Below are 25,308 nucleotides of genomic sequence, written 5' to 3'. Positions count from 1 at the left end.
TAAGCCAGAGTAAGAGTTAAGACTTTAACCTGTAGGCCATAGTACGAGTCTAAGACCTTAGCTATTAGGCCAGAGTAAGAGTTAAGACCTCAGCTATTAGTCCAGAGTACTAGTCTAAGACCTTTTGCTATTAGGCCAGAGTAAGAGTTAAAACTTTAACAAGTAGGCCAGAGTAAGAGTCTAAGACCTTAACCTGTAGGCCAGAGTACGAGTCTAAGACCTTAGCTATTAGGCCAGAGTAAGAGTTAAGACCTTAACCATTAGGCCAGAGTACGAGTCTAAGACCTTAGCTATTGGGCCAGAGTAAGAGTTAAGACCTTAGCTATTAGGCCAGAGTAAGAGTTAAGACCTTAACCTGTAGGCCAGAGTACGAGTCTAAGACCTAAGCTATTAGGCCAGAGTATGAGTCTAAGACCTGAGCTATTAGGCCATAGTAAGAGTTAAGACCTTAACGAGTAGGCCAGAGTACGAGTCTAAGACCTTAGCTATTAGGCCAGAGTAAGAGTTAAGACCTTAACCAGTAGGCCAGAGTAAGAGTTAAGACCTTAATCAGTAGGCCAGAGTACGAGTCTAAGACCTTAGCTATTAGGCCAGAGTAAGAGTTAAGACCTTAACCAGTAGGCCAGAGTAAGAATTAAGACCTTAGCTATTAGGCCAGAGTAAGAGTTAAGACCTTAAGAAGTAGGCCAGAGTAAGAGTTAAGACCTTAACCATTAGGCCAGAGTACGAGTCTAAGACCTTAGCTATTAGGCCAGAGTAAGAGTTAAGACCTTAGCTATTAGGCCAGAGTAACCGTTAAGACCTTAACCAGTAGGCCAGAGTACGAGTCTAAGACCTTAGCTATTAGGCCAGAGTAAGAGTTCAGACCTTAGCTATTAGGCCAGAGTAAGAATTAAGACCTTAACCAGTAGGTCAGAGTAAGAGTTAAGACCTTAACCTGTAGGCCAGCGTATGAGTCTAAGACCTTAGCTATTAGGCCAGAGTAAGAGTGCAGACCTTAGCTATTAGGCCAGAGTTAAAGTTAAGACCTTAACCAGTAGGCCAGAGTAAGATTTAAGACCTTAACCAGTAGGCCAGAGTAAGATTTAAGACATTAACCTGTAGGCCAGAGTACAAGTTAAGACCTTAACCAGTAGGCCAGAGTAAGAGTTAAGACCTTAACCAGTAGACCAGAGTAAGAGTTAAGACCTTAACTAGTAGGCCAGATTAAGAGTTAAGACCTTAACATGTAGGCCAGAGTAAGAGTTAAGACCTTAACCAGTAGGCCAGAGTAAGAATTAAGACCTTAGCTATTAGGCCAGAGTAAGAGTTAGGACCTTAAGAAGTAGGCCCGAGTAAGAGTTAAGACCTTAATCAGTAGGCCAGAGTAAGAGTTAAGACCTTAACCAGTAGGCCAGAGTACGTGTCTGATACCTTAGCTATTAGGCCATAGTATGAGTTAAGACCTTAGCTATTAGTCCAGAGTAAGAGTTAAGACCTTAACCATTAGGCCAGAGTACGAGTTAAGACCTTAACCAGTAGGCCAGAGTAAGAGTTAAGACCTTAACCTGTAGGCCATAGTATGAGTCTTAGACCTTAGCTATTAGGCCAGAGTCAGAGTTGAGACCTTAGCTATTAGGCCAGAGTAAGAGTTAAGACCTTAACCAGTAGGCCAGAGTACGTGTCTGATACCTTAGCTATTAGGCCATAGTATGAGTTAAGACCTTAGCTATTAGTCCAGAGTAAGAGTTAAGACCTTAACCATTAGGCCAGAGTACGAGTTAAGACCTTAACCAGTAGGCCAGAGTAAGAGTTAAGACCTTAACCTGTAGGCCATAGTATGAGTCTAAGACCTTAGCTATTAGGCCAGAGTAAGAGTTGAGACCTTAGCTATTAGGCCAGAGTAAGAGTTAAAACCTTAACCATTATGCCAGAGTACGAGTCTAAGGCATTAGCTATTAGGCCAGATTAAGAGTTAAGACCTTAACCAGTAGGCCAGAGTAAGAAATTAGACCTTAGCTATTAGGCCAGAGTAAGAGTTAAGACCTTAAGAAGTAGGCCTGAGTAAGAGTTAAGACCTTAACCATTAGGCCAGAGTATGAGTCTAAGACCTTAGCTATTAGGCCAGAGTAAGAGTTAAGACCTTAACCAGTAGGCCAGAGTAAGAGGTAAGACCTTAACCAGTAGGCCAGAGTAAGAGTTAAGACCTTAGCTATTAGGCCAGAGTAGGAGTTAAGACCTTAGCTATTAGGCCAGAGTAAGAGTTAAGACCTTAACCAGAAGGCCAGAGTAAGACTTAAGACTTTAACCAGTAGGCCAGAGTAAGAGTTAAGACCTTAACCTGTAGGCCATAGTACGAGTCTAAGACCTTAGCTATTAGGCCAGAGTAAGCGTTAAGACCTTAACCAGTAGTCCAGAGAAAGAGATAAGACCTTAACCTGTAGGCCAGAGTACGAGTCTAAGACCTTAGCTATTAGGCCAGAGTAAGAGTTAAGACCTTAGCTATTAGGCCAGAGTACGAGTCTAAGACCTTAGCTCTTAGGCCAGAGTAAGAGTTAAGACCTTAGCTATTAGGCCAGAGTACGAGTCTAAGACCTTAGCTCTTAGGCCAGAGTAAGAGTTAAGACCTTAACCAGTAGGCCAGAGTATGAGTCTAAGACCTTAGCTATTAGGCAAGAGTAAGAGTTAAGACCTTAAACTGTAGGCCATAGTACAAGTCTACGACCTTAGCTATTAGGCCAGAGTTAGAGTTAAGACCTTAGCTATTAGGCCAGAGTGCGAGTCTAAGACCTTAGCTCTTAGGCCAGAGTAAGAGTTAAGACCTTAACCAGTAGGCTAGAGTAAGAGTTAAGACTTTAACCAGTAGGCCAGAGTAAGAGTTAAGACCTTAACCTGTAGGCCAGAGTACGAGTCTAAGACCTTAGCTATTAGGCCAGAGTAAGAGTTAAGACCTTAACCAGTAGGCCAGAGTAAGAGTTAAGACCTTAACCAGTAGGCCAGAGTGTGAGTCTAAGACCTTAGCTATTAGGCCAGAGTACGAGTCTAAGACCTTAGCTATTAGGCCAGAGTAAGAGTTAAGACCTCAGCTATTAGGCCAGAGTACGAGTCTAAGACCTTTTGCTATTAGGCCAGAGTAAGAGTTAAGACTTTAACAAGTAGGCCAGAGTAAGAGTCTAAGACCTTAACCTGTAGGCCAGAGTACGAGTCTAAGACCTTAGCTATTAGGCCAGAGTAAGAGTTAAGACCTTAACCATTAGGCCAGAGTACGAGTCTAAGACTTTAGCTATTGGGCCAGAGTAAGAGTTAAGACCTTAGCTATTAGGCCAGAGTAAGAGTTAAGACCTTAACCTGTAGGCCAGAGTACGAGTCTAAGACCTAAGCTATTAGGCCAGAGTATGAGTCTAAGACCTGAGCTATTAGGCCATAGTAAGAGTTAAGACCTTAACGAGTAGGCCAGAGTACGAGTCTAAGACCTTAGCTATTAGGCCAGAGTAAGAGTTAAGACCTTAACCAGTAGGCCAGAGTAAGAGTTAAGACCTTAATCAGTAGGCCAGAGTACGAGTCTAAGACCTTAGCTATTAGGCCAGAGTAAGAGTTAAGACCTTAACCAGTAGGCCAGAGTAAGAGTTAAGATATTAACCAGTTGGCCAGAGTACGAGTCTAAGACCTTAGCTATTAGGCCAGAGTAAGAGTTAAGACCTTAACCAGTAGGCCAAAGTAAGAGTTAAGACCTTAACCATTAGGCCAGAGTACGAGTCTAGGACATTAACTATTAGGCCAGAGTAAGAGTTAAGACCTTAACCACTAGGCCAGAGTAAGAGTTAAGACCTTAACCTGTAAGCCAGAGTAAAAGTTAAGACCTTAACCTGTAGGCCATAGTACGATAAGACCTTAACCATTAGGCCAGATTACGAGTCTAAGACCTTAGCTATTAGGCCAGAGTAAGAGTTAAGACCTTAACCAGTAGGCCAGAGTAAGAATTAAGACCTTAGCTATTAGGCCAGAGTAAGAGTTAAGACCTTAAGAAGTAGGCCAGAGTAAGAGTTAAGACCTTAACCATTAGGCCAGAGTACGAGTCTAAGACCTTAGCTATTAGGCCAGAGTAAGAGTTAAGACCTTAGCTATTATGCCAGAGTAAGCGTTAAGACCTTAACCAGTAGGCCAGAGTACGAGTCTAAGACCTTAGCTATTAGGCCAGAGTAAGAGTTCAGACCTTAGCTATTAGGCCAGAGTAAGAATTAAGACCTTAACCAGTAGGTCAGAGTAAGAGTTAAGACCTTAACCTGTAGGCCAGCGTATGAGTCTAAGACCTTAGCTATTAGGCCAGAGTAAGAGTGCAGACCTTAGCTATTAGGCCAGAGTTAGAGTTAAGACCTTAACCAGTAGGCCAGAGTAAGATTTAAGACCTTAACCAGTAGGCCAGAGTAAGATTTAAGACATTAACCTGTAGGCCAGAGTACAAGTTAAGACCTTAACCAGTAGGCCAGAGTAAGAGTTAAGACCTTAACCAGTAGGCCAGAGTAAGAGTTAAGACCTTAACCAGTAGGCCAGATTAAGAGTTAAGACCTTAACCTGTAGGCCAGAGTAAGAGTTAAGACCTTAACCAGTAGGCCAGAGTAAGAATTAAGACCTTAGCTATTAGGCCAGAGTAAGAGTTAGGACCTTAAGAAGTAGGCCCGAGTAAGAGTTAAGACCTTAACCAGTAGGCCAGAGTAAGAGTTAAGACCTTAACCAGTAGGCCAGAGTACGTGTCTGATACCTTAGCTATTAGGCCATAGTATGAGTTAAGACCTTAGCTATTAGTCCAGAGTAAGAGTTAAGACCTTAACCATTAGGCCAGAGTACGAGTTAAGACCTTAACCAGTAGGCCAGAGTAAGAGTTAAGACCTTAACCTGTAGGCCATAGTATGAGTCTAAGACCTTAGCTATTAGGCCAGAGTAAGAGTTGAGACCTTAGCTATTAGGCCAGAGTAAGAGTTAAGACCTTAACCAGTAGGCCAGAGTACGTGTCTGATACCTTAGCTATTAGGCCATAGTATGAGTTAAGACCTTAGCTATTAGTCCAGAGTAAGAGTTAAGACCTTAACCATTAGGCCAGAGTACGAGTTAAGACCTTAACCAGTAGGCCAGAGTAAGAGTTAAGACCTTAACCTGTAGGCCATAGTATGAGTCTAAGACCTTAGCTATTAGGCCAGAGTAAGAGTTGAGACCTTAGCTATTAGGCCAGAGTAAGAGTTAAAACCTTAACCATTATGCCAGAGTACGAGTCTAAGACATTAGCTATTAGGCCAGAGTAAGAGTTAATACCTTAACCAGTAGGCCAGAGTAAGAAATTAGACCTTAGCTATTAGGCCAGAGTAAGAGTTAAGACCTTAAGAAGTAGGCCTGAGTAAGAGTTAAGACCTTAACCATTAGGCCAGAGTATGAGTCTAAGACCTTAGCTATTAGGCCAGAGTAAGAGTTAAGACCTTAACCAGTAGGCCAGAGTAAGAGTTAAGACCTTAACCAGTAGGCCAGAGTAAGAGTTAAGACCTTAGCTATTAGGCCAGAGTAGGAGTTAAGACCTTAGCTATTAGGCCAGAGTAAGAGTTAAGACCTTAACCAGAAGGCCAGAGTAAGACTTAAGACTTTAACCAGTAGGCCAGAGTAAGAGTTAAGACCTTAACCTGTAGGCCATAGTACGAGTCTAAGACCTTAGCTATTAGGCCAGAGTAAGCGTTAAGACCTTAACCAGTAGGCCAGAGAAAGAGATAAGACCTTAACCTGTAGGCCAGAGTACGAGTCTAAGACCTTAGCTATTAGGCCAGAGTAAGAGTTAAGACCTTAGCTATTAGGCCAGAGTAAGAGTTAAGACCTTAACCATTAGGTCAGAGTAAGAGTTAAGACCTTAACCAGTAGGCCAGAGTAAGAGTTAAGACCTTAACCAGTAGGCCAGAGTAAGAGTTAAAACCTTAACCAGGAGGCCAGAGTATGAGTCTAAGACCTTAGCTATTAGGCCAGAGTAACAGTTAAGACCTTAGCTATTAGGCCAGAGCAAGAGTTAAGACCTTAACCAGAAGGCCAGAGTAAGAGTTAAGACCTTAACCAGTAGGCCAGAGTAAGAGTTAAGACCTCAACCTGTAGGCCATAGTACGAGTCTAAGACCTTAGGTATTAGGCCAGAGTAAGCATTAAGACCTTAACCAGTAGGCCAGAGTACGAGTCTAAGACCTTAGCTATTAGGCCAGAGTAAGAGTGCAGACCTTAGCTATTAGGCCAGAGTAAGAGTTAAGACCTTAACCAGTAGGCCAGAGTAAGAGTTAAGACCTTAACCAGTAGGCCAGAGTAAGAGTTAAGACCTTAACCAGTAGGCCAGAGTAAGATTTAAGACCTTAACCAGTAGGCCAGAGTAAGATTTAAGACATTAACCTGTAGGCCAGAGTACAAGTTAAGACCCTAACCATTAGGCCAGAGTACGAGTCTAAGACCTTAGCTATTAGGCCAGAGTAAGAGTTAAGACCTTAACCAGTAGGCCAGAGTAAGAGTTAAGACCTTAACCATTAGGGGAGAGTACGAGTCTAAGACCTTAGCTATTAGGCCAGAGTAAGAGTTAAGACCTTAACCTGTAGGCAAGAGTTAGAGTTAAGACCTTAACCAGTAGGCCATAGTACGAGTCTAAGACCTTAGGTATTAGGCCAGAGTAAGAGTTAAGACCTTAACCAGTAGGCCAGAGTAAGAGTTAAGACCTTAACCAGTAGGCCAGAGTACGAGTCTAAGACCTTAACCTGTAGGCCATAGTACGAGTCTAAGACCTTAGCTATTAGGCCAGAGTAAGAGTTAAGACCTTAGCTATTAGGCCAGAGTAAGAGTTAAGACCTTAACCTGTAAGCCAGAGTAAGAGTTAAGACTTTAACCTGTAGGCCATAGTACGAGTCTAAGACCTTAGCTATTAGGCCAGAGTAAGAGTTAAGACCTCAGCTATTAGGCCAAAGTACGAGTCTAAGACCTTTTGCTATTAGGCCAGAGTAAGAGTTAAGACTTTAACAAGTAGGCCAGAGTAAGAGTCTAAGACCTTAACCTGTAGGCCAGAGTACGAGTCTAAGACCTTAGCTATTAGGCCAGAGTAAGAGTTAAGACCTTAACCATTAGGCCAGAGTACGAGTCTAAGACCTTAGCTATTGGGCCAGAGTAAGAGTTAAGACCTTAGCTATTAGGCCAGAGTAAGAGTTAAGACCTTAACCTGTAGGCCAGAGTACGAGTCTAAGACCTAAGCTATTAGGCCAGAGTATGAGTCTAAGACCTGAGCTATTAGGCCATAGTAAGAGTTAAGACCTTAACGAGTAGGCCAGAGTACGAGTCTAAGACCTTAGCTATTAGGCCAGAGTAAGAGTTAAGACCTTAACCAGTAGGCCAGAGTAAGAGTTAAGACCTTAATCAGTAGGCCAGAGTACGAGTCTAAGACCTTAGCTATTAGGCCAGAGTAAGAGTTAAGACCTTAACCAGTAGGCCAGAGTAAGAGTTAAGATATTAACCAGTTGGCCAGAGTACGAGTCTAAGACCTTAGCTATTAGGCCAGAGTAAGAGTTAAGACCTTAACCAGTAGGCCAAAGTAAGAGTTAAGACCTTAACCATTAGGCCAGAGTACGAGTCTAGGACATTAGCTATTAGGCCAGAGTAAGAGTTAAGACCTTAACCACTAGGCCAGAGTAAGAGTTAAGACCTTAACCTGTAAGCCAGAGTAAAAGTTAAGACCTTAACCTGTAGGCCATAGTACGATAAGACCTTAACCATTAGGCCAGATTACGAGTCTAAGACCTTCGCTATTAGGCCAGAGTAAGAGTTAAGACCTTAACCAGTAGGCCAGAGTAAGAATTAAGACCTTAGCTATTAGGCCAGAGTAAGAGTTAAGACCTTAAGAAGTAGGCCAGAGTAAGAGTTAAGACCTTAACCATTAGGCCAGAGTACGAGTCTAAGACCTTAGCTATTAGGCCAGAGTAAGAGTTAAGACCTTAGCTATTAGGCCAGAGTAACCGTTAAGACCTTAACCAGTAGGCCAGTGTACGAGTCTAAGACCTTAGCTATTAGGCCAGAGTAAGAGTTCAGACCTTAGCTATTAGGCCAGAGTAAGAATTAAGACCTTAACCAGTAGGTCAGAGTAAGAGTTAAGACCTTAACCTGTAGGCCAGCGTATGAGTCTAAGACCTTAGCTATTAGGCCAGAGTAAGAGTGCAGACCTTAGCTATTAGGCCAGAGTTAAAGTTAAGACCTTAACCAGTAGGCCAGAGTAAGATTTAAGACCTTAACCAGTAGGCCAGAGTAAGATTTAAGACATTAACCTGTAGGCCAGAGTACCAGTTAAGACCTTAACCAGTAGGCCAGAGTAAGAGTTAAGACCTTAACCAGTAGGCCAGAGTAAGAGTTAAGACCTTAACCAGTAGGCCAGATTAAGAGTTAAGACCTTAACCTGTAGGCCAGAGTAAGAGTTAAACCCTTAACCAGTAGGCCAGAGTAAGAATTAAGACCTTAGCTATTAGGCCAGAGTAAGAGTGAGGACCTTAAGAAGTAGGCCCGAGTAAGAGTTAAGACCTTAACCAGTAGGCCAGAGTAAGAGTTAAGACCTTAACCAGTAGGCCAGAGTACGTGTCTGATACCTTAGCTATTAGGCCATAGTATGAGTTAAGACCTTAGCTATTAGTCCAGAGTAAGAGTTAAGACCTTAACCATTAGGCCAGAGTACGAGTTAAGACCTTAACCAGTAGGCCAGAGTAAGAGTTAAGACCTTAACCTGTAGGCCATAGTATGAGTCTAAGACCTTAGCTATTAGGCCAGAGTAAGAGTTGAGACCTTAGCTATTAGGCCAGAGTAAGAGTTAAGACCTTAACCAGTAGGCCAGAGTACGTGTCTGATACCTTAGCTATTAGGCCATAGTATGAGTTAAGACCTTAGCTATTAGTCCAGAGTAAGAGTTAAGACCTTAACCATTAGGCCAGAGTACGAGTTAAGACCTTAACCAGTAGGCCAGAGTAAGAGTTAAGACCTTAACCTGTAGGCCATAGTATGAGTCTAAGACCTTAGCTATTAGGCCAGAGTAAGAGTTTAGACCTTAGCTATTAGGCCAGAGTAAGAGTTAAAACCTTAACCATTATGCCAGAGTACGAGTCTAAGACATTAGCTATTAGGCCAGAGTAAGAGTTAAGACCTTAACCAGTAGGCCAGAGTAAGAAATTAGACCTTAGCTATTAGGCCAGAGTAAGAGTTAAGACCTTAAGAAGTAGGCCTGAGTAAGAGTTAAGACCTTAACCATTAGGCCAGAGTATGAGTCTAAGACCTTAGCTATTAGGCCAGAGTAAGAGTTAAGACCTTAACCAGTAGGCCAGAGTAAGAGGTAAGACCTTAACCAGTAGGCCAGAGTAAGAGTTAAGACCTTAGCTATTAGGCCAGAGTAGGAGTTAAGACCTTAGCTATTAGGCCAGAGTAAGAGTTAAGACCTTAACCAGAAGGCCAGAGTAAGACTTAAGACTTTAACCAGTAGGCCAGAGTAAGAGTTAAGACCTTAACCTGTAGGCCATAGTACGAGTCTAAGACCTTAGCTATTAGGCCAGAGTAAGCCTTAAGACCTTAACCAGTAGGCCAGAGAAAGAGATAAGACCTTAACCTGTAGGCCAGAGTACGAGTCTAAGACCTTAGCTATTAGGCCAAAGTAAGAGTTAAGACCTTAGCTATTAGGCCAGAGTACGAGTCTAGTACCTTAGCTATTAGGCCAGAGTTAGAGTTATGACCTTAGCTATAAGGCCAGAGTAAGAGTTAAGATCTTAGCTATTAAGCCAGAGTAAGAGTAAAGACATTAACCATTAGGCCAGAGTACGACTCTAAGACCTTAGCTATAAGGCCAGAGTAAGAGTTAAGACCTTAAACTGTAGGCCATAGTACAAGTCTACGACCTTAGCTATTAGGCCAGAGTAAGAGTTAAGACCTTAGCTATTAGGCCAGAGTACGAGTCTAAGACCTTAGCTCTTAGGCCAGATTAAGAGTTAAGACCTTAGCTTTTAGGCCAGAGTACGAGTCTAAGACCTTAGCTATTAGGCAAGAGTAAGAGTTAAGACCTTAAACTGTAGGCCATAGTACAAGTCTACGACCTTAGCTATTAGGCCAGAGTTAGAGTTAAGACCTTAGCTATTAGGCCAGAGTGCGAGTCTAAGACCTTAGCTCTTAGGCCAGAGTAAGAGTTAAGACCTTAACCAGTAGGCTAGAGTAAGAGTTAAGACTTTAACCAGTAGGCCAGAGTAAGAGTTAAGACCTTAACCTGTAGGCCAGAGTACGAGTGTAAGACCTTAGCTATTAGGCCAGAGTAAGAGTTAAGACCTTAACCAGTAGGCCAGAGTAAGAGTTAAGACCTTAACCAGTAGGCCAGAGTGTGAGTCTAAGACCTTAGCTATTAGGCCAGAGTACGAGTCTAAGACTTTAGCTATTAGGCCAGAGTAAGAGTTAAGACCTCAGCTATTAGGCCAGAGTACGAGTCTAAGACCTTTTGCTATTAGGCCAGAGTAAGAGTTAAGACTTTAACAAGTAGGCCAGAGTAAGAGTCTAAGACCTTAACCTGTAGGCCAGAGTACGAGTCTAAGACCTTAGCTATTAGGCCAGAGTAAGAGTTAAGACCTTAACCATTAGGCCAGAGTACGAGTCTAAGACCTTAGCTATTGGGCCAGAGTAAGAGTTAAGACCTTAGCTATTAGGCCAGAGTAAGAGTTAAGACCTTAACCTGTAGGCCAGAGTACGAGTCTAAGACCTAAGCTATTAGGCCAGAGTATGAGTCTAAGACCTGAGCTATTAGGCCATAGTAAGAGTTAAGACCTTAACGAGTAGGCCAGAGTACGAGTCTAAGACCTTAGCTATTAGGCCAGAGTAAGAGTTAAGACCTTAACCAGTAGGCCAGAGTAAGAGTTAAGACCTTAATCAGTAGGCCAGAGTACGAGTCTAAGACCTTAGCTATTAGGCCAGAGTAAGAGTTAAGACCTTAACCAGTAGGCCAGAGTAAGAGTTAAGATATTAACCAGTTGGCCAGAGTACGAGTCTAAGACCTTAGCTATTAGGCCAGAGTAAGAGTTAAGACCTTAACCAGTAGGCCAAAGTAAGAGTTAAGACCTTAACCATTAGGCCAGAGTACGAGTCTAGGACATTAACTATTAGGCCAGAGTAAGAGTTAAGACCTTAACCACTAGGCCAGAGTAAGAGTTAAGACCTTAACCTGTAAGCCAGAGTAAAAGTTAAGACCTTAACCTGTAGGCCATAGTACGATAAGACCTTAACCATTAGGCCAGATTACGAGTCTAAGACCTTAGCTATTAGGCCAGAGTAAGAGTTAAGACCTTAACCAGTAGGCCAGAGTAAGAATTAAGACCTTAGCTATTAGGCCAGAGTAAGAGTTAAGACCTTAAGAAGTAGGCCAGAGTAAGAGTTAAGACCTTAACCATTAGGCCAGAGTACGAGTCTAAGACCTTAGCTATTAGGCCAGAGTAAGAGTTAAGACCTTAGCTATTATGCCAGAGTAAGCGTTAAGACCTTAACCAGTAGGCCAGAGTACGAGTCTAAGACCTTAGCTATTAGGCCAGAGTAAGAGTTCAGACCTTAGCTATTAGGCCAGAGTAAGAATTAAGACCTTAACCAGTAGGTCAGAGTAAGAGTTAAGACCTTAACCTGTAGGCCAGCGTATGAGTCTAAGACCTTAGCTATTAGGCCAGAGTAAGAGTGCAGACCTTAGCTATTAGGCCAGAGTTAGAGTTAAGACCTTAACCAGTAGGCCAGAGTAAGATTTAAGACCTTAACCAGTAGGCCAGAGTAAGATTTAAGACATTAACCTGTAGGCCAGAGTACAAGTTAAGACCTTAACCAGTAGGCCAGAGTAAGAGTTAAGACCTTAACCAGTAGGCCAGAGTAAGAGTTAAGACCTTAACCAGTAGGCCAGAGTAAGAGTTAAGACCTTAACCAGTAGGCCAGATTAAGAGTTAAGACCTTAACCTGTAGGCCAGAGTAAGAGTTAAGACCTTAACCAGTAGGCCAGAGTAAGAATTAAGACCTTAGCTATTAGGCCAGAGTAAGAGTTAGGACCTTAAGAAGTAGGCCCGAGTAAGAGTTAAGACCTTAACCAGTAGGCCAGAGTAAGAGTTAAGACCTTAACCAGTAGGCCAGAGTACGTGTCTGATACCTTAGCTATTAGGCCATAGTATGAGTTAAGACCTTAGCTATTAGTCCAGAGTAAGAGTTAAGACCTTAACCATTAGGCCAGAGTACGAGTTAAGACCTTAACCAGTAGGCCAGAGTAAGAGTTAAGACCTTAACCTGTAGGCCATAGTATGAGTCTAAGACCTTAGCTATTAGGCCAGAGTAAGAGTTGAGACCTTAGCTATTAGGCCAGAGTAAGAGTTAAGACCTTAACCAGTAGGCCAGAGTACGTGTCTGATACCTTAGCTATTAGGCCATAGTATGAGTTAAGACCTTAGCTATTAGTCCAGAGTAAGAGTTAAGACCTTAACCATTAGGCCAGAGTACGAGTTAAGACCTTAACCAGTAGGCCAGAGTAAGAGTTAAGACCTTAACCTGTAGGCCATAGTATGAGTCTAAGACCTTAGCTATTAGGCCAGAGTAAGAGTTGAGACCTTAGCTATTAGGCCAGAGTAAGAGTTAAAACCTTAACCATTATGCCAGAGTACGAGTCTAAGACATTAGCTATTAGGCCAGAGTAAGAGTTAATACCTTAACCAGTAGGCCAGAGTAAGAAATTAGACCTTAGCTATTAGGCCAGAGTAAGAGTTAAGACCTTAAGAAGTAGGCCTGAGTAAGAGTTAAGACCTTAACCATTAGGCCAGAGTATGAGTCTAAGACCTTAGCTATTAGGCCAGAGTAAGAGTTAAGACCTTAACCAGTAGGCCAGAGTAAGAGTTAAGACCTTAACCAGTAGGCCAGAGTAAGAGTTAAGACCTTAGCTATTAGGCCAGAGTAGGAGTTAAGACCTTAGCTATTAGGCCAGAGTAAGAGTTAAGACCTTAACCAGAAGGCCAGAGTAAGACTTAAGACTTTAACCAGTAGGCCAGAGTAAGAGTTAAGACCTTAACCTGTAGGCCATAGTACGAGTCTAAGACCTTAGCTATTAGGCCAGAGTAAGCGTTAAGACCTTAACCAGTAGGCCAGAGAAAGAGATAAGACCTTAACCTGTAGGCCAGAGTACGAGTCTAAGACCTTAGCTATTAGGCCAGAGTAAGAGTTAAGACCTTAGCTATTAGGCCAGAGTAAGAGTTAAGACCTTAACCATTAGGTCAGAGTAAGAGTTAAGACCTTAACCAGTAGGCCAGAGTAAGAGTTAAGACCTTAACCAGTAGGCCAGAGTAAGAGTTAAAACCTTAACCAGGAGGCCAGAGTATGAGTCTAAGACCTTAGCTATTAGGCCAGAGTAACAGTTAAGACCTTAGCTATTAGGCCAGAGCAAGAGTTAAGACCTTAACCAGAAGGCCAGAGTAAGAGTTAAGACCTTAACCAGTAGGCCAGAGTAAGAGTTAAGACCTCAACCTGTAGGCCATAGTACGAGTCTAAGACCTTAGGTATTAGGCCAGAGTAAGCATTAAGACCTTAACCAGTAGGCCAGAGTACGAGTCTAAGACCTTAGCTATTAGGCCAGAGTAAGAGTGCAGACCTTAGCTATTAGGCCAGAGTAAGAGTTAAGACCTTAACCAGTAGGCCAGAGTAAGAGTTAAGACCTTAACCAGTAGGCCAGAGTAAGAGTTAAGACCTTAACCAGTAGGCCAGAGTAAGATTTAAGACCTTAACCAGTAGGCCAGAGTAAGATTTAAGACATTAACCTGTAGGCCAGAGTACAAGTTAAGACCCTAACCATTAGGCCAGAGTACGAGTCTAAGACCTTAGCTATTAGGCCAGAGTAAGAGTTAAGACCTTAACCAGTAGGCCAGAGTAAGAGTTAAGACCTTAACCATTAGGGGAGAGTACGAGTCTAAGACCTTAGCTATTAGGCCAGAGTAAGAGTTAAGACCTTAACCTGTAGGCAAGAGTTAGAGTTAAGACCTTAACCAGTAGGCCATAGTACGAGTCTAAGACCTTAGGTATTAGGCCAGAGTAAGAGTTAAGACCTTAACCAGTAGGCCAGAGTAAGAGTTAAGACCTTAACCAGTAGGCCAGAGTACGAGTCTAAGACCTTAACCTGTAGGCCATAGTACGAGTCTAAGACCTTAGCTATTAGGCCAGAGTAAGAGTTAAGACCTTAGCTATTAGGCCAGAGTAAGAGTTAAGACCTTAACCTGTAAGCCAGAGTAAGAGTTAAGACTTTAACCTGTAGGCCATAGTACGAGTCTAAGACCTTAGCTATTAGGCCAGAGTAAGAGTTAAGACCTCAGCTATTAGGCCAAAGTACGAGTCTAAGACCTTTTGCTATTAGGCCAGAGTAAGAGTTAAGACTTTAACAAGTAGGCCAGAGTAAGAGTCTAAGACCTTAACCTGTAGGCCAGAGTACGAGTCTAAGACCTTAGCTATTAGGCCAGAGTAAGAGTTAAGACCTTAACCATTAGGCCAGAGTACGAGTCTAAGACCTTAGCTATTGGGCCAGAGTAAGAGTTAAGACCTTAGCTATTAGGCCAGAGTAAGAGTTAAGACCTTAACCTGTAGGCCAGAGTACGAGTCTAAGACCTAAGCTATTAGGCCAGAGTATGAGTCTAAGACCTGAGCTATTAGGCCATAGTAAGAGTTAAGACCTTAACGAGTAGGCCAGAGTACGAGTCTAAGACCTTAGCTATTAGGCCAGAGTAAGAGTTAAGACCTTAACCAGTAGGCCAGAGTAAGAGTTAAGACCTTAATCAGTAGGCCAGAGTACGAGTCTAAGACCTTAGCTATTAGGCCAGAGTAAGAGTTAAGACCTTAACCAGTAGGCCAGAGTAAGAGTTAAGATATTAACCAGTTGGCCAGAGTACGAGTCTAAGACCTTAGCTATTAGGCCAGAGTAAGAGTTAAGACCTTAACCAGTAGGCCAAAGTAAGAGTTAAGACCTTAACCATTAGGCCAGAGTACGAGTCTAGGACATTAGCTATTAGGCCAGAGTAAGAGTTAAGACCTTAACCACTAGGCCAGAGTAAGAGTTAAGACCTTAACCTGTAAGCCAGAGTAAAAGTTAAGACCTTAACCTGTAGGCCATAGTACGATAAGACCTTAACCATTAGGCCAGATTACGAGTCTAAGACCTTCGCTATTAGGCCAGAGTAAGAGTTAAGACCTTAACCAGTAGGCCAGAGTAAGAATTAAGACCTTAGCTATTAGGCCAGAGTAAGAGTTAAGACCTTAAGAAGTAGGCCAGAGTAAGAGTTAAGACCTTAACCATTAGGCCAGAGTACGAGTCTAAGACCTTAGCTATTAGGCCAGAGTAAGAGTTAAGACCTTAGCTATTAGGCCAGAGTAACCGTTAAGACCTTAACCAGTAGGCCAGTGTACGAGTCTAAGACCTTAGCTATTAGGCCAGAGTAAGAGTTCAGACCTTAGCTATTAGGCCAGAGTAAGAGTTAATACCTTAACCAGTAGGCCAGAGTAAGAAATTAGACCTTAGCTATTAGGCCAGAGTAAGAGTTAAGACCTTAAGAAGTAGGCCTGAGTAAGAGTTAAGACCTTAACCATTAGGCCAGAGTATGAGTCTAAGACCTTAGCTATTAGGCCAGAGTAAGAGTTAAGACCTTAACCAGTAGGCCAGAGTAAGAGTTAAGACCTTAACCAGTAGGCCAGAGTAAGAGTTAAGACCTTAGCTATTAGGCCAGAGTAGGAGTTAAGACCTTAGCTATTAGGCCAGAGTAAGAGTTAAGACCTTAACCAGAAGGCCAGAGTAAGACTTAAGACTTTAACCAGTAGGCCAGAGTAAGAGTTAAGACCTTAACCTGTAGGCCATAGTACGAGTCTAAGACCTTAGCTATTAGGCCAGAGTAAGCGTTAAGACCTTAACCAGTAGGCCAGAGAAAGAGATAAGACCTTAACCTGTAGGCCAGAGTACGAGTCTAAGACCTTAGCTATTAGGCCAGAGTAAGAGTTAAGACCTTAGCTATTAGGCCAGAGTAAGAGTTAAGACCTTAACCATTAGGTCAGAGTAAGAGTTAAGACCTTAACCAGTAGGCCAGAGTAAGAGTTAAGACCTTAACCAGTAGGCCAGAGTAAGAGTTAAAACCTTAACCAGGAGGCCAGAGTATGAGTCTAAGACCTTAGCTATTAGGCCAGAGTAACAGTTAAGACCTTAGCTATTAGGCCAGAGCAAGAGTTAAGACCTTAACCAGAAGGCCAGAGTAAGAGTTAAGACCTTAACCAGTAGGCCAGAGTAAGAGTTAAGACCTCAACCTGTAGGCCATAGTACGAGTCTAAGACCTTAGGTATTAGGCCAGAGTAAGCATTAAGACCTTAACCAGTAGGCCAGAGTACGAGTCTAAGACCTTAGCTATTAGGCCAGAGTAAGAGTGCAGACCTTAGCTATTAGGCCAGAGTAAGAGTTAAGACCTTAACCAGTAGGCCAGAGTAAGAGTTAAGACCTTAACCAGTAGGCCAGAGTAAGAGTTAAGACCTTAACCAGTAGGCCAGAGTAAGATTTAAGACCTTAACCAGTAGGCCAGAGTAAGATTTAAGACATTAACCTGTAGGCCAGAGTACAAGTTAAGACCCTAACCATTAGGCCAGAGTACGAGTCTAAGACCTTAGCTATTAGGCCAGAGTAAGAGTTAAGACCTTAACCAGTAGGCCAGAGTAAGAGTTAAGACCTTAACCATTAGGGGAGAGTACGAGTCTAAGACCTTAGCTATTAGGCCAGAGTAAGAGTTAAGACCTTAACCTGTAGGCAAGAGTTAGAGTTAAGACCTTAACCAGTAGGCCATAGTACGAGTCTAAGACCTTAGGTATTAGGCCAGAGTAAGAGTTAAGACCTTAACCAGTAGGCCAGAGTAAGAGTTAAGACCTTAACCAGTAGGCCAGAGTACGAGTCTAAGACCTTAACCTGTAGGCCATAGTACGAGTCTAAGACCTTAGCTATTAGGCCAGAGTAAGAGTTAAGACCTTAGCTATTAGGCCAGAGTAAGAGTTAAGACCTTAACCTGTAAGCCAGAGTAAGAGTTAAGACTTTAACCTGTAGGCCATAGTACGAGTCTAAGACCTTAGCTATTAGGCCAGAGTAAGAGTTAAGACCTCAGCTATTAGGCCAAAGTACGAGTCTAAGACCTTTTGCTATTAGGCCAGAGTAAGAGTTAAGACTTTAACAAGTAGGCCAGAGTAAGAGTCTAAGACCTTAACCTGTAGGCCAGAGTACGAGTCTAAGACCTTAGCTATTAGGCCAGAGTAAGAGTTAAGACCTTAACCATTAGGCCAGAGTACGAGTCTAAGACCTTAGCTATTGGGCCAGAGTAAGAGTTAAGACCTTAGCTATTAGGCCAGAGTAAGAGTTAAGACCTTAACCTGTAGGCCAGAGTACGAGTCTAAGACCTAAGCTATTAGGCCAGAGTATGAGTCTAAGACCTGAGCTATTAGGCCATAGTAAGAGTTAAGACCTTAACGAGTAGGCCAGAGTACGAGTCTAAGACCTTAGCTATTAGGCCAGAGTAAGAGTTAAGACCTTAACCAGTAGGCCAGAGTAAGAGTTAAGACCTTAATCAGTAGGCCAGAGTACGAGTCTAAGACCTTAGCTATTAGGCCAGAGTAAGAGTTAAGACCTTAACCAGTAGGCCAGAGTAAGAGTTAAGATATTAACCAGTTGGCCAGAGTACGAGTCTAAGACCTTAGCTATTAGGCCAGAGTAAGAGTTAAGACCTTAACCAGTAGGCCAAAGTAAGAGTTAAGACCTTAACCATTAGGCCAGAGTACGAGTCTAGGACATTAGCTATTAGGCCAGAGTAAGAGTTAAGACCTTAACCACTAGGCCAGAGTAAGAGTTAAGACCTTAACCTGTAAGCCAGAGTAAAAGTTAAGACCTTAACCTGTAGGCCATAGTACGATAAGACCTTAACCATTAGGCCAGATTACGAGTCTAAGACCTTCGCTATTAGGCCAGAGTAAGAGTTAAGACCTTAACCAGTAGGCCAGAGTAAGAATTAAGACCTTAGCTATTAGGCCAGAGTAAGAGTTAAGACCTTAAGAAGTAGGCCAGAGTAAGAGTTAAGACCTTAACCATTAGGCCAGAGTACGAGTCTAAGACCTTAGCTATTAGGCCAGAGTAAGAGTTAAGACCTTAGCTATTAGGCCAGAGTAACCGTTAAGACCTTAACCAGTAGGCCAGTGTACGAGTCTAAGACCTTAGCTATTAGGCCAGAGTAAGAGTTCAGACCTTAGCTATTAGGCCAGAGTAAGAATTAAGACCTTAACCAGTAGGTCAGAGTAAGAGTTAAGACCTTAACCTGTAGGCCAGCGTATGAGTCTAAGACCTTAGCTATTAGGCCAGAGTAAGAGTGCAGACCTTAGCTATTAGGCCAGAGTTAAAGTTAAGACCTTAACCAGTAGGCCAGAGTAAGATTTAAGACCTTAACCAGTAGGCCGGAGTAAGATTTAAGACATTAACCTGTAGGCCAGAGTACCAGTTAAGACCTTAACCAGTAGGCCAGAGTAAGAGTTAAGACCTTAACCAGTAGGCCAGAGTAAGAGTTAAGACCTTAACCAGTAGGCCAGATTAAGAGTTAAGACCTTAACCTGTAGGCCAGAGTAAGAGTTAAACCCTTAACCAGTAGGCCAGAGTAAGAATTAAGACCTTAGCTATTAGGCCAGAGTAAGAGTGAGGACCTTAAGAAGTAGGCCCGAGTAAGAGTTAAGACCTTAACCAGTAGGCCAGAGTAAGAGTTAAGACCTTAACCAGTAGGCCAGAGTACGTGTCTGATACCTTAGCTATTAGGCCATAGTATGAGTTAAGACCTTAGCTATTAGTCCAGAGTAAGAGTTAAGACCTTAACCATTAGGCCAGAGTACGAGTTAAGACCTTAACCAGTAGGCCAGAGTAAGAGTTAAGACCTTAACCTGTAGGCCATAGTATGAGTCTAAGACCTTAGCTATTAGGCCAGAGTAAGAGTTGAGACCTTAGCTATTAGGCCAGAGTAAGAGTTAAGACCTTAACCAGTAGGCCAGAGTACGTGTCTGATACCTTAGCTATTAGGCCATAGTATGAGTTAAGACCTTAGCTATTAGTCCAGAGTAAGAGTTAAGACCTTAACCATTAGGCCAGAGTACGAGTTAAGACCTTAACCAGTAGGCCAGAGTAAGAGTTAAGACCTTAACCTGTAGGCCATAGTATGAGTCTAAGACCTTAGCTATTAGGCCAGAGTAAGAGTTTAGACCTTAGCTATTAGGCCAGAGTAAGAGTTAAAACCTTAACCATTATGCCAGAGTACGAGTCTAAGACATTAGCTATTAGGCCAGAGTAAGAGTTAAGACCTTAACCAGTAGGCCAGAGTAAGAAATTAGACCTTAGCTATTAGGCCAGAGTAAGAGTTAAGACCTTAAGAAGTAGGCCTGAGTAAGAGTTAAGACCTTAACCATTAGGCCAGAGTATGAGTCTAAGACCTTAGCTATTAGGCCAGAGTAAGAGTTAAGACCTTAACCAGTAGGCCAGAGTAAGAGGTAAGACCTTAACCAGTAGGCCAGAGTAAGAGTTAAGACCTTAGCTATTAGGCCAGAGTAAGAGTTAAGACCTTAACCAGAAGGCCAGAGTAAGACTTAAGACTTTAACCAGTAGGCCAGAGTAAGAGTTAAGACCTTAACCTGTAGGCCATAGTACGAGTCTAAGACCTTAGCTATTAGGCCAGAGTAAGCCTTAAGACCTTAACCAGTAGGCCAGAGAAAGAGATAAGACCTTAACCTGTAGGCCAGAGTACGAGTCTAAGACCTTAGCTATTAGGCCAGAGTAAGAGTTAAGACCTTAGCTATTAGGCCAGAGTACGAGTCTAGTACCTTAGCTATTAGGCCAGAGTTAGAGTTATGACCTTAGCTATAAGGCCAGAGTAAGAGTTAAGATCTTAGCTATTAAGCCAGAGTAAGAGTAAAGACATTAACCATTAGGCCAGAGTACGACTCTAAGACCTTAGCTATAAGGCCAGAGTAAGAGTTAAGACCTTAAACTGTAGGCCATAGTACAAGTCTACGACCTTAGCTATTAGGCCAGAGTAAGAGTTAAGACCTTAGCTATTAGGCCAGAGTACGAGTCTAAGACCTTAGCTCTTAGGCCAGATTAAGAGTTAAGACCTTAGCTTTTAGGCCAGAGTACGAGTCTAAGACCTTAGCTATTAGGCAAGAGTAAGAGTTAAGACCTTAAACTGTAGGCCATAGTACAAGTCTACGACCTTAGCTATTAGGCCAGAGTTAGAGTTAAGACCTTAGCTATTAGGCCAGAGTGCGAGTCTAAGACCTTAGCTCTTAGGCCAGAGTAAGAGTTAAGACCTTAACCAGTAGGCTAGAGTAAGAGTTAAGACTTTAACCAGTAGGCCAGAGTAAGAGTTAAGACCTTAACCTGTAGGCCAGAGTACGAGTGTAAGACCTTAGCTATTAGGCCAGAGTAAGAGTTAAGACCTTAACCAGTAGGCCAGAGTAAGAGTTAAGACCTTAACCAGTAGGCCAGAGTGTGAGTCTAAGACCTTAGCTATTAGGCCAGAGTAGGAGTCTAAGACCTTAGCTATTAGGCCAGAGTAAGAGTTAAGACCTCAGCTATTAGGCCAGAGTACGAGTCTAAGACCTTTTGCTATTAGGCCAGAGTAAGAGTTAAGACTTTAACAAGTAGGCCAGAGTAAGAGTCTAAGACCTTAACCTGTAGGCCAGAGTACGAGTCTAAGACCTTAGCTATTAGGCCAGAGTAAGAGTTAAGACCTTAACCATTAGGCCAGAGTACGAGTCTAAGACCTTAGCTATTGGGCCAGAGTAAGAGTTAAGACCTTAGCTATTAGGCCAGAGTAACAGTTAAGACCTTAACCTGTAGGCCAGAGTACGAGTCTAAGACCTAAGCTATTAGGCCAGAGTATGAGTCTAAGACCTGAGCTATTAGGCCATAGTAAGAGTTAAGACCTTAACGAGTAGGCCAGAGTACGAGTCTAAGACCTTAGCTATTAGGCCAGAGTAAGAGTTAAGACCTTAACCAGTATGCCAGAGTAAGAGTTAAGACCTTAATCAGTAGGCCAGAGTACGAGTCTAAGACCTTAGCTATTAGGCCAGAGTAAGAGTTAAGACCTTAACCAGTAGGCCAGAGTAAGAGTTAAGATATTAACCAGTTGGCCAGAGTACGAGTCTAAGACCTTAGCTATTAGGCCAGAGTAAGACTTAAGACCTTAACCAGTAGGCCAAAGTAAGAGTTAAGACCTTAACCATTAGGCCAGAGTACGAGTCTAGGACATTAGCTATTAGGCCAGAGTAAGAGTTAAGACCTTAACCACTAGGCCAGAGTAAGAGTTAAGACCTTAACCTGTAAGCCAGAGTAAAAGTTAAGACCTTAACCTGTAGGCCATAGTACGATAAGACCTTAACCATTAGGCCAGATTACGAGTCTAAGACCTTAGCTATTAGGCCAGAGTAAGAGTTAAGACCTTAACCAGTAGGCCAGAGTAAGAATTAAGACCTTAGCTATTAGGCCAGAGTAAGAGTTAAGACCTTAAGAAGTAGGCCAGAGTAAGAGTTAAGACCTTAACCATTAGGCCAGAGTACGAGTCTAAGACCTTAGCTATTAGGCCAGAGTAAGAGTTAAGACCTTAGCTATTAGGCCAGAGTAAGCGTTAAGACCTTAACCAGTAGGCCAGAGTACGAGTCTAAGACCTTAGCTATTAGGCCAGAGTAAGAGTTCAGACCTTAGCTATTAGGCCAGAGTAAGAATTAAGACCTTAACCAGTAGGTCAGAGTAAGAGTTAAGACCTTAACCTGTAGGCCAGCGTATGAGTCTAAGACCTTAGCTATTAGGCCAGAGTAAGAGTGCAGACCTTAGCTATTAGGCCAGAGTTAGAGTTAAGACCTTAACCAGTAGGCCAGAGTAAGATTTAAGACCTTAACCAGTAGGCCAGAGTAAGATTTAAGACATTAACATGTAGGCCAGAGTACAAGTTAAGACCTTAACCAGTAGGCCAGAGTAAGAGTTAAGACCTTAACCAGTAGGCCAGAGTAAGAGTTAAGACCTTAACCAGTAGGCCAGAGTAAGAGTTAAGACCTTAACCAGTAGGCCAGATTAAGAGTTAAGACCTTAACCTGTAGGCCAGAGTAAGAGTTAAGACCTTAACCAGTAGGCCAGAGTAAGAATTAAGACCTTAGCTATTAGGCCAGAGTAAGAGTTAGGACCTTAAGAAGTAGGCCCGAGTAAGAGTTAAGACCTTAACCAGTAGGCCAGAGTAAGAGTTAAGACCTTAACCAGTAGGCCAGAGTACGTGTCTGATACCTTAGCTATTAGGCCATAGTATGAGTTAAGACCTTAGCTATTAGTCCAGAGTAAGAGTTAAGACCTTAACCATTAGGCCAGAGTACGAGTTAAGACCTTAACCAGTAGGCCAGAGTAAGAGTTAAGACCTTAACCTGTAGGCCATAGTATGAGTCTAAGACCTTAGCTATTAGGCCAGAGTAAGAGTTGAGACCTTAGCTATTAGGCCAGAGTAAGAGTTAAGACCTTAACCAGTAGGCCAGAGTACGTGTCTGATACCTTAGCTATTAGGCCATAGTATGAGTTAAGACCTTAGCTATTAGTCCAGAGTAAGAGTTAAGACCTTAACCATTAGGCCAGAGTACGAGTTAAGACCTTAACCAGTAGGCCAGAGTAAGAGTTAAGACCTTAACCTGTAGGCCATAGTATGAGTCTAAGACCTTAGCTATTAGGCCAGAGTAAGAGTTGAGACCTTAGCTATTAGGCCAGAGTAAGAGTTAAAACCTTAACCATTATGCCAGAGTACGAGTCTAAGACATTAGCTATTAGGCCAGAGTAAGAGTTAAGACCTTAACCAGTAGGCCAGAGTAAGAAATTAGACCTTAGCTATTAGGCCAGAGTAAGAGTTAAGACCTTAAGAAGTAAGCCTGAGTAAGAGTTAAGACCTTAACCATTAGGCCAGAGTATGAGTCTAAGACCTTAGCTATTAGGCCAGAGTAAGAGTTAAGACCTTAACCAGTAGGCCAGAGTAAGAGTTAAGACCTTAACCAGTAGGCCAGAGTAAGAGTTAAGACCTTAGCTATTAGGCCAGAGTAGGAGTTAAGACCTTAGCTATTAGGCCAGAGTAAGAGTTAAGACCTTAACCAGAAGGCCAGAGTAAGACTTAAGACTTTAACCAGTAGGCCAGAGTAAGAGTTAAGACCTTAACCTGTAGGCCATAGTACGAGTCTAAGACCTTAGCTATTAGGCCAGAGTAAGAGTTAAGACCTTAACCATTAGGCCAGAGTACGAGTTAAGACCTTAACCAGTAGGCCAGAGTAAGAGTTAAGACCTTAACCTGTAGGCCATAGTATGAGTCTAAGACCTTAGCTATTAGGCCAGAGTAAGAGTTGAGACCTTAGCTATTAGGCCAGAGTAAGAGTTAAAACCTTAACCATTATGCCAGAGTACGAGTCTAAGACATTAGCTATTAGGCCAGAGTAAGAGTTAATACCTTAACCAGTAGGCCAGAGTAAGAAATTAGACCTTAGCTATTAGGCCAGAGTAAGAGTTAAGACCTTAAGAAGTAGGCCTGAGTAAGAGTTAAGACCTTAACCATTAGGCCAGAGTATGAGTCTAAGACCTTAGCTATTAGGCCAGAGTAAGAGTTAAGACCTTAACCAGTAGGCCAGAGTAAGAGTTAAGACCTTAACCAGTAGGCCAGAGTAAGAGTTAAGACCTTAGCTATTAGGCCAGAGTAGGAGTTAAGACCTTAGCTATTAGGCCAGATTAAGAGTTAAGACCTTAACCAGAAGGCCAGAGTAAGACTTAAGACTTTAACCAGTAGGCCAGAGTAAGAGTTAAGACCTTAACCTGTAGGCCATAGTACGAGTCTAAGACCTTAGCTATTAGGCCAGAGTAAGCGTTAAGACCTTAACCAGTAGGCCAGAGAAAGAGATAAGACCTTAACCTGTAGGCCAGAGTACGAGTCTAAGACCTTAGCTATTAGGCCAGAGTAAGAGTTAAGACCTTAGCTATTAGGCCAGAGTAAGAGTTAAGACCTTAACCATTAGGTCAGAGTAAGAGTTAAGACCTTAACCAGTAGGCCAGAGTAAGAGTTAAGACCTTAACCAGTAGGCCAGAGTAAGAGTTAAAACCTTAACCAGGAGGCCAGAGTATGAGTCTAAGACCTTAGCTATTAGGCCAGAGTAACAGTTAAGACCTTAGCTATTAGGCCAGAGCAAGAGTTAAGACCTTAACCAGAAGGCCAGAGTAAGAGTTAAGACCTTAACCAGTAGGCCAGAGTAAGAGTTAAGACCTCAACCTGTAGGCCATAGTACGAGTCTAAGACCTTAGGTATTAGGCCAGAGTAAGCATTAAGACCTTAACCAGTAGGCCAGAGTACGAGTCTAAGACCTTAGCTATTAGGCCAGAGTAAGAGTGCAGACCTTAGCTATTAGGCCAGAGTAAGAGTTAAGACCTTAACCAGTAGGCCAGAGTAAGAGTTAAGACCTTAACCAGTAGGCCAGAGTAAGAGTTAAGACCTTAACCAGTAGGCCAGAGTAAGATTTAAGACCTTAACCAGTAGGCCAGAGTAAGATTTAAGACATTAACCTGTAGGCCAGAGTACAAGTTAAGACCCTAACCATTAGGCCAGAGTACGAGTCTAAGACCTTAGCTATTAGGCCAGAGTAAGAGTTAAGACCTTAACCAGTAGGCCAGAGTAAGAGTTAAGACCTTAACCATTAGGGGAGAGTACGAGTCTAAGACCTTAGCTATTAGGCCAGAGTAAGAGTTAAGACCTTAACCTGTAGGCAAGAGTTAGAGTTAAGACCTTAACCAGTAGGCCATAGTACGAGTCTAAGACCTTAGGTATTAGGCCAGAGTAAGAGTTAAGACCTTAACCAGTAGGCCAGAGTAAGAGTTAAGACCTTAACCAGTAGGCCAGAGTACGAGTCTAAGACCTTAACCTGTAGGCCATAGTACGAGTCTAAGACCTTAGCTATTAGGCCAGAGTAAGAGTTAAGACCTTAGCTATTAGGCCAGAGTAAGAGTTAAGACCTTAACCTGTAAGCCAGAGTAAGAGTTAAGACTTTAACCTGTAGGCCATAGTACGAGTCTAAGACCTTAGCTATTAGGCCAGAGTAAGAGTTAAGACCTCAGCTATTAGGCCAAAGTACGAGTCTAAGACCTTTTGCTATTAGGCCAGAGTAAGAGTTAAGACTTTAACAAGTAGGCCAGAGTAAGAGTCTAAGACCTTAACCTGTAGGCCAG

Source organism: Triturus cristatus, chromosome 10 (assembly GCF_964204655.1).
Source record: "Triturus cristatus chromosome 10, aTriCri1.1, whole genome shotgun sequence".
In the NCBI taxonomy this organism is placed as follows: Eukaryota; Metazoa; Chordata; class Amphibia; order Caudata; family Salamandridae; genus Triturus; species Triturus cristatus.
This window is presented reverse-complemented; position numbering follows the sequence as displayed.